The sequence below is a fragment of the Mauremys reevesii genome, linkage group 1, assembly GCF_016161935.1.
Source record: "Mauremys reevesii isolate NIE-2019 linkage group 1, ASM1616193v1, whole genome shotgun sequence".
Taxonomy (NCBI): Eukaryota; Metazoa; Chordata; order Testudines; family Geoemydidae; genus Mauremys; species Mauremys reevesii.
In genome coordinates, this window is record NC_052623.1 from 189,098,143 (window position 1) to 189,108,191 (window position 10,049).

Here is a 10,049-nt window from a genome sequence, read left to right on the forward strand (position 1 = left end):
TCTGTTGGTGCTGCAGGAAAGCCAACAAGAGCACAGACTCCCACTGCATCCACTGTATAACCGCCTACCCTCCTCCCCATGTTCCATAGTCTCCTCACCCAGACGCCCAAGAACGCAGGGTGGAGGAGGCTCCGGGCACCCAGCCACTCCACTCCAGAGGATGTCCTAAGCAACAGAAGGCTGTCATTCAAACAGTTTGATTTTTAGTGTGGTTACAATAAGCAATGGGGCCTTGTCCTTCCCTCCTCCCCCACCCCACCCGGGCTACCTTGTCTGTTATCCCTCTCTTTTTTTTTAATTAATAAAGAAAGAATGCATGGTTTTAAAACAATAGTTACTTTATTTTGAAGGGGGGAGGGTGGTTGGCTTACAGGGAATTAAAATCAACAAAGTGGGTGGGTTTGCATCAAGGAGAAACACACACAACTGTCACACCAAAGCCTGGCCAGTCATTAAACTGGTTTTCAAAGCCTCTCTGATGCGCAGCTCACCTTGCTGTGCTCTTCTAATTGCCCTGGTGTCTGGCTGCTCAAAATTGGATGCCAAGCGAAACATCTCCCTCTTATTCTCACAGATATTATGGAGCACAGAGCAAGCAGCAATAACAATGGGAATGTTGGTTGCGCTGAGGTCTGACCTAGTCAGCAAACAGCACCAGCGAGCTTTTAAACATCCAAAGGCACATTCTACCACCATTCTGCACTTGCTCAGCCTATAGTTAAACTGCTCCTAACTACTGACCAGGCTTCATGAGCCATGGGAGCAAGGGATAGGCTGGGGTAGGTGCAACCACGCAGTGCTGTCAGCTAGGAGAGCAGCGTGAGGCAGAAGCCTCCAGCTGGCATGATATTCCAGGCAGGACTGAATCTCCATGAGCTGAAACTTAAAGAAGAGAATGACCTGGAGTCTCTGGCTCCCATTCGGTGCTCTAAGAGGGGGATAGCCATGTCTTTCTAGACACCCCTGATCGACCTCACCAAGGTCTGCCAGGAGCACCCAGGAGATGTACAACGGCTATCAGACCTACTGCACCATCTGCCGCGAAGGCAAGGAGCTGCTGCTGTGTAGTAATGCTGTACCGCATCTACCAGCAGCACCCAGGAGACGTACGGTGATGGTGAGCTGAGCGGGCTCCATGCTTTCCGTGGTACGGCGTCTACATGGGTAACCCAGGAAAAAAAGGCGCGAAACGATTGTCTGCCATTGCTTTCACGGAGGGAGGGAGGAATGGAGGGAGGGAGGAAGGGGGGCCTGACGACATGTACCCCAAACCACCCGCGACAATGTTTTTGCCCCATCAGGCATTGGGAGCTTAACCCGGAATTCCAATGGGCAGCGGAGACTGCAGGAACTGTGGGATAGCTACCCACTGTGCAACGCTCTGTAAGTTGATGCTAGCCACGGTAGTGAGGACGCACTCCACCGACTTAATGTGCTTAGTATGGACATACACAATCGACTGTATAAAATCAGTTTCTAAAAATCGACTTCTATAAAATCAACCTAATTTTGTAGTGTAGACATACCCTAAGGGAGGAAGTTGACAGAGGTGAAGCAACTCTCCCAAGATCACACAACAGGCTAGTGAGAGGGCTGGAAATAGAACACGTCTCCAGGAGCGCAGTCCAGTGTACTATTCCCTGAGCTATTCTGCTTCCATGTCATGCATCTGTAGACTCTATAGTGCTCCCACCTGGGTTGGGAGTGGATGGTAAGTAAAATAGCTACGTCTTGAGATTTACTCAAGTGAGATAACAAATACGTCTCAGAAATCAATACAATGACTCCTGGAGCACTGTGTTCTCTAGATTCTGTTTCCATGTCTTGACACTTTCACCATGGATTCCACACAATATTAGAATGCCTTATTTGTGACTAAAATTCAGCACTTAGCCAAGTGAAGCTTTAAATTTGGACTATTGATGTCCAGGCTTTCCCCACGTTAGCTGTTTCTCTTGGCTTAAAGGGTTCCATGACTTGAGAAAGCAAGGAGGGTTCTAGTTTAGTTTAGAACAACTAAATGATAATGGTTTCAGCCTGAAAAATTGGAAAATGCAACATTCCGTGAACTGGCATGTTTATTTCAGAGACTGATACTGTAAGCTGGCTGGAAAATTGTACTATGTGTCTGTGTCTGTTGTCAGCTTGGTCTTAAGGAAAGTGAGTGCTTCACGTAAAGTAAATGATGTGTTTCTGTAACTTGACATCTCAGATCAGTCTCTGAATGAAGTCAGTGCTCAGCCACATAAAGAATGATACATATTAAGGATTACAGTGCTTCCATTTTCCTGGCAGAGTTGGCTAATAGAGATGTTTAGGTTATAACAGACAGCCTATTTAGTTGTGTTACTTCCTACTTCCATAAGCATACTAAGTGTGCTATGCAAGATGACATTTCTTCAGACTGAAGCCTAGCATTGGAGCATTGCAACTGATGTGCAATGGGAGAGTGGTGTCTGAGAAGGTGCCAAACAGATTTCAGGAACAAGTCTGAAACTTTTATTTGTACAGTAAAAGCTTTGGTATCCTGCCTGTTGGGGGAATGGGAGGTGCTGATAAGTAAAAAATTCCAGTTAACTAAGAGGGAGGGAGTTTGGGTGTGGGAGGGGGCTCACGGCTGTGACGCAGAAGGGGGTGCGGAGCGCAGGCTCTGGGAGGGAGTTTGGGTGCAGGAGGGAGCTCAGGGCAGGGGGTTGGGGTGTGGGAGGAGGTGCGGGGTGCCAGATCCGGCCGGCACTCACCTCAGGCAGCTCCCTGCGAGCGGCGACATGTCCCTTCTACTCCTAGGTGAAGGCATGGCTAGGTGGCTCTGCATGCTGCCCCTGCACTGCCCCAAATGCTGGCTCTGCAGCTGGTTCCTGGCCAATGGGAGCTGCAGGGGCAGTGCCTGCAGGCGGAGGCAGTGCGCAGAGACGCTTGCCATGCCTCCACCTAGGAACAGGTCACACTCCAAACCCCTCATGGCTGTTCCTCTGCCAAGGAGCAGCAGGGACATGTTGCCACTTCCGGAGAGCCACGTGGAGCCAGGTAGTGAGCCTGGCAGCCCTGCGCCAACTGGACAATAAACCAGACTTTCAATGAAGATCAGAAATGCCAGTTTATAGAGCTTTCCGGGTGGCAAAGTGCTGGATAACACAGCTTTTTCTGTGTCTCAAACTTCAGAACAGATCTCTGCTAATGAGGAAGTATGTACAGTTATGAAGAAATTGATAATTTTATTAGCACACATGCTACACAGCAAAATCAGCACTTCCTATAGTAGAAGTCTGACTAACGGTTGGAGTTGCCCCTTGTTCTGAATAGAGGCTATATACACACAGGGCACGGCCCAAACGTAACAACTTAAAAAAACCCATAAACATTTTGCTAAGCTTTTGCCCCACATTCAGATGTTCCCATAGTTTCCCGAAGGGACCTCAGTCTCAAGTTCCCTCTGCTTCAGAGTGAAATTTCACCCCCCTTACATGTCTAGGAGCTAGATGGATACACCTGCTTGTAACTCCAGACTGACTCAACAAAAATATACCTCGGCATCTCTATGCAGAGTTTAATCCCTGGGTATCAAGAAGTCTCAACAGAAGAGTCCTGCATGCCTGAGCAGAGGCCAAGAGTCTGCCATCCTATCAGAGATATTAGTGCACCTTCCTTGAAGATGACTGAATGGAGGCAGGTGTTTCAACATAAACAATTAATACCATATACAAAATGTCCCACTGATACATTGTGGCCTTACATCTGTAAGAGTGAAAGAAAACCAAATAAGTGCAGATGGCACATAGGGAAAAGAGATATTGGCCGTGCAGTTGATCGTACCAATATTAGGCCATAATTAGGATCATCATCTCCATAACAGAAAGGGAACAAGTTCACACTGCACTCGTACTAGTTAGAATTGTGCTGCAGGGCTGACTCCCTCCCTGGTTGCAATTGAGAGGTGAGCCACAGGTGATCTTTGGCCTGAAGATTTGCAATACAAGATTATAGAACTCCCCAAACTCATTGGTGCTCCAAGGTTGGGTCAGTGAAGTTTCAAATTACAATAAAATAATAAAGTTTGGCAACTACAGGGGAATTAAGAGATCTCTGGAACAACCCAGTGTTATAACCTTCTTGTCTCCAGAAATTTGAAAAGATACCCCCGTGGCACTCTGTACCTCAAAGCAGCGCCCTGGAACCCCCATATTCACCTAGTCACATAATTATGACATATTTCATACAAGGCATGCCATGTAAGATATCATATGAAAGGTCATGATCTGCTAGAGCCCCTTGTTCTGGTAATTTCGTACACACTAACAATATACATGGTGATAAATGAGACGGAGGATAGCTCCCTTTTGTGGACACCCAGCCAGCCAATTGGCTATGGAATCCCTCTGGGTGTTTGTTCTCTACTTGCTTTACCTGTAAAGGGTTAACAAGCCCACAGGTAAAAGGAAAGGAGTGGGCACTTGACCAAAAGAGCCAATGGGAGGCTAGAACTTTTTAAAATTGGGAATAAAACTTTCCCTTTGTGTTCTGTGGTTGTTCTCCGGAGAAAGGGGACAGAGCAAAGTCAGGGCTATGACTGCTGTAAAAATTTTTTTTGCCAGGTATGGAAATCATTAGATTATACCCAGAACTACCCAAATATGTCAGTAGATTAGGAGATCTCTAGAAAGACACAATTAGGTTTATTTCCTTTATTTTCTGTAAGGCTTGTGGACTTCTCTGTGCTAACCTCAAATGCTTTTTGTTTTGCTTGTGACCTTTAAGCTGGACCTCAAGAAGGTTACTCTCGATGTTTACATTTTGTAAATGGTTTTTTTTAATCTGGCAAAAGCCTGAATTCCAGATGTATTTTCTTTCTTTTTGGTTTTAATAAAATTTACCTTTTTTAAGAACAGGATTGGGGTTTTGTGTCCTAAGAGGTTTGTGCGTATGTTGTTTAATTAGCTGGTGGCAACAGCTGAGTTCCCTTTTTTTTTCAGCTCTTCCCGGGCAAGTGGGGGTGAAAGAGCTTGAGGGTACCCCACAGGAAGGAATTCCCAAGTGTTCCTTCCTGGGTTCTCAAAAGGGATTGCTGTTTTTTGCACTTAGGTGGTGGCAGCATCTACCCATCCAGGATCAGAGAGAAGCTTTGACCATGGGAGTTTAATACAAGCCTGGAGTGGCCACTATTAATTTTTAAGATCCTTGTGGGCCCCCACCTTCTGCACTCAAAGTGCCAGAGTGGGGAAGCAGCCTTGACATACATATTTTGAGATTTTGGTATATGGTTGTTACTGAATATGTTGTAAATTTGAAGGGTGTCCATTGCCAGTTCTCCAGTGACAACAAAGGAGGTGATCCACTCCCAGGAGGGTGTTAAATGATCATTAATCAGCAGGGGAGTTGTAAACAAGGGATTTACAATGCTGTAAAAGAGCTGCACAAGCATCACACGATGGGGGATTGCTCAGCAAATGTGACTCAGCAAAGCCCACCAGGATGTATTTGGGCTAGTATTTTTCAGGCACATGGACTGAGGATACAAAATAGGGGACAGTGGCATCATGCTTCTACATTTCTCCTCCCCCACCTACGCTGGAAGCAACAAGAATTCTGGGGAAGACAATGACTTGGACTGAGGAGACTGGTCCCAGGCTTAAAGGGAAAGCCTGTATATTAAGGACTGTAACCTGCCTGTAACATCCAGTGAGGTGAGAAAACTGCTTAATCCAAATACTGTTAGTCTAATAAGGTTCAGGATTTAGACTGCATGCCTACTCTTACCTTTTATTTTCTTTGGTAACTATGTCTGACCTCTTGTGCCTACCACTTATAATGACTTCAAATATTTCTTTCTGTAGTTAATAAATCTGTCTTATATTTTATCTAAAACAGTGTGTGATTTGGTTGAAGTGCTTGGAAAATCACAGCTCAGTTTACAAAGGCTGGTGTGTGTCCTCACCACATTGAGGGAGGGGCGGACTGGGTAATGAACTTACACTGGTCAGGCTTCTGAGCAGGGCAAGATGATACAGTCCTGGGGTGCACGGCTGGGGGCTTGGGAGATTTGCTGGTGCTTTTCTCTGTGTGATTTGTGAGTGGCTCAGTGAGCATTCATGCAATTTAGCTGGTGTCAGGCTCCACATGCTATTGTACTGAGTGATAACAGCGCCTGGAGGGGGTTAGCTGTTGTCACAAGAAAAGCCTTGTGAGAACAGCCCAGGCTGGAGAGTTAAGGGCATGTAGTGAGGCAGTCTGGTTCCCCACCACCTCGGAGAGGGACGAGTCCCTCTGCATGCCAAAGTGGGCAGAGCCAGTGGAGCTTGCGCCCGCTCCCCAGAGGTCAGGGCACAGGACAGGAAGTACAAAAGCCCAACTCCAGAGCTCACTAGAGGCCCGGCTGCTGGAGAAGCCAGATGCCTGTGGTCTAGCGGGCAGACTCCTGCAGTCTGCGACTGACCCGAGGACTGGCCAGACCAGCCAAGGCCTGATGCCGACCAGACCCCAGGGAAGCTGTTAAGCCTGCCTGTGGCAAGCTACTCAGAGGAGCTGCCAAGCCTACTGCTCACCGAGTACCCAGAGGTGCTTGGTTCTGTGGAGGACACTGTCCAGATGCAGGTACCTGTAGAGGGGGGAGGTAGGAAGTAGCCCTGGGGCAGCCGACCCTAGTTTGGCTGCAGCACTGCCAGAGCCGATGTCAGTGTGTTGTGGCCAGGATCCCCACTGACTCAGCAGCAGGTCTTCTGCCGCTGCTAGGGCCCCGGGCTGGGACGCAGTGGAGTGGGAGGGCCTGCGTCCCCCCTGCCACCCAATATGTGGGTAGCAGTCTCCCCTTCTCCCCAGGCCTTTCGGAGCCAGGGCCTGGGCCTCCTGACTTCGTTTGTTTGCTCAGCCCCTGCATAAGGGCCTGAGCCGTAGACTCTCTACTGCCCCACCCTGATCTAGGGCTAGGGTCTGTGTTAACTGTTGCTCAGCCCCTACCTAAGGGCCTGAGCAAAAGACTCTCGACTGCCCTGCCCTGAACTAGGGCCTGGGTCTGTGGAATAGAGCTGTTTGTTTGTCTCTACCGTTGCTGTGGCCAGGCTAGTTTGCCCGAAATAACCTGATGGACGTAGTGAGGTGGTCTGGTTCCCCGCCACCCCAGAGAGGGATGAACCCAGCCAAACCCTTCTACAGGGGCATAGTGGTACCCCAGTTCCAGGTTGTACCCTGGGGATCCCGTCACATCCTATGCAGTACACATTTCTTAGTTCCTCTCATGCTGTTTTTGTATACAGATACAACATACAAAAACACTTTTAAAACACTGAAATAGAAGTGACTGTAAAGACAAATCAGACAATACAGATATGCCATATATGAAGCTGATAAAACATACCATATAACTTACTACATGTTTGGTTGTATGATAACATCTAGCCTAGTCTAACTTGTTAATGGGATCACACATGATTTAGAATCCTTACCATGGCACAGATATTTGTGATGATAAACCTTTACCTCTGTGTGTTAATAGTCCAGCTGGACTACTGGTCTGTTGATCAAAGGTCAAGTTTGCCAGAAGATGTTTACAAGTGGTAATAGCTCTGCGTGCATCAGAGAGCTCATCTGCCTGCTCTTTTAAACCGTATCAGCTTCTTCTCCAGCATTGTCCTGCTAACAACTCCTTTCTCATCAAGCATGTTTTAGAACATTTTCTAGGAATGTGCTGCCAGCTGGCCAGAGACAGATAATCAGGCACTGGTAGCCATCTGGAGCTACAAGAACCAGTCATAGCCAAATGCCGGTAATTCAGGAAAACCCAGTGCACAACTGGACATTCCAAACAGGGCATCATTCAGTCCAACAAACAGTGCCAGCAACAGATGAAGGTCACTTGTTAATGTCCTCACAGGTTAGCTGCAACAGGTGTTATCAAATCTCACAGTTTGTTGCTAAGATTTTGGCCATTACTGCAGGCACTGTTGGTGAGAGAGAGAGAGAGAGAGAGAAAGAAGTTCTTTGTTCATGCTGATTTTTCAGACCTACCAAGATAGAAGGGTCTCCTATTGGCTGCCTTCCTTACTTCCCTGGATCCTGGAGAAGCACAGCTAATCATGGCTGCTGCCTTTGGCAGGCAGAGCTCTCGCCCGAGGACTCACAGAAGTTTTTGGGTAGGCGGAAGGAGCAGCCAATACCATTGTCCCAAGAGGGGAGGAAGCTGAGAGAACCAGCAGCTCGGGGACGCTTGCTTCCTCCTCTCTTCTTGTGGAAAAAAGAAAAAAATGGGGGGTGGGCAGCTCTTCTCTAGCTAGACAACACCAGGCCTGGAAATGAGGGGTGAAGAATTTCTGCAGGTGCCCCGCATGCCACCTCAGGGCGAGGCGGGGGAGGTTAAGAGCCAAGGAGGAGACAAGGTGCACAGAGACCAAGGGGTAGATGTGGGGCTGGGAGTGCGGAGAAGTAATTGGAAATGTGCGGTTTGAAGCCCTCTACACTATCAGGCAGTATTTGAGGCAAGTTTGCAATTTTATCTCAATTGGATCTTCTATTCAGAGCTCCCGCAGTGGCCTCCTTCCCATTCCCCAAAATAAGTCACTTTACTTACTGTAAACTGAGATTACAACAGTAGGTGTCACCCCCCTCCCCCATACATACAAGAGTCTGAAAACTAACCAAGAATCACAATGGTTTTCTTTAAAAAAATCTCATTTTGGGGGGCATCTGAATCATGAGTTTCAAACTGTTGGGGGTGGCAGTACTATGTAACACCAAAAGGCCCATGACAATGAATGAAGGTCAAGAGCTGAAGGAAAGGCCTGTCCATTCTTTGAGGAACTAAACAGCATACTAGGACTTGCTGTTCAATACAGCCTGATGTAAGGGACAAAGAGAGAGGGAATCTTTGTTGCACAGCAGATGCCAGGAATGAGGAGTGAATTCCAAATTCTGGGATCCTGGAGAGACTCAAGATCTGGATTTGGCAGCAGGGCACTACCTATAGCTTTTTCCTCTATTGGGCCCTGAGATCTCAGAATTCTTCCCCAAGCACCCATCTTCTGTGCCATAATGACTATCTGGGCAAGGACATTGCACACTGCAGGTTTACAGCCAACAGCTTTTCTGCTCCAGGCAGATGGAGCATAATGAAAATGGGTTTCTGCTGGTACTTGTCCTGGCAGAAAAATTGAGGGAGGAATGATGTTTGAAACAGCCAGATGTTCCTTCCACAAAGCTCCAGGCTTAGAGGGAAATTGGGGAGAGGAGGGAAGGTGAGGCAAGGTTGGTATTTGAAATGAGAATTAAGGGGTTCCAATTAAGCTTACAGCCAAGTCACTTTGGGAAGGCTCCAAGCTTAAGAAAAGCTGCATATTCCAAAAGCAAACACCAATGGCCTGAGGTACTTTAATTACATAAAGCTGGAGGGTGGGGGGAAGTGTCTATCTATGGCTTCACAGGAGTTTCATCTTAAACTTGACCGTGAAGGTAGATTTACCTCAAATGAGTTGAGCCCTGGAAAGACTTACTGGCTATTGACTATCTCTGCTGTCTGCCTAAAAGAGAGCACTGCAAATGACAACCTTCTGCTGCAGAGCCATTTACTACAGTCCTACTGGCTGTGTGACAGGTTGGCACGCAACCTATGAGAGGCAACCACAATGAGAACATTGACACAGGACATGGATGCCACAAGTAGGTGATCAGAGGCAACAATGGGTAAATATGTTCTGGAACTTGAAATGGGAGACAAGCAGAGAACAACACTATTAATAGTAATATAGCAGTTCGATCAGATGTGTAGGGAGGCCCAGGGAGAGATGGGGTCTCGGGCAACTGTATAGGTGACAAAGATCTAAGGCATTCACATTATGCTTGCCTTTTCAGGCTTTTGTAAGATTTATAAGCCTAGCCACCACAATTAATAGGCAGCAAAAAGAAGCAAAACGAAATACTTCTTCACACAATGCACAGTCAATGTGTGGAAATCATTGCCAGGGGATGTTGTGAAGGGCAAAACTATAACTGGATTAAAAAAAGAATTGGATAGGTCCATTAATGGCTATTAGCCAAGGTGGTCAGGAATGCTACCCTCTGCTCTA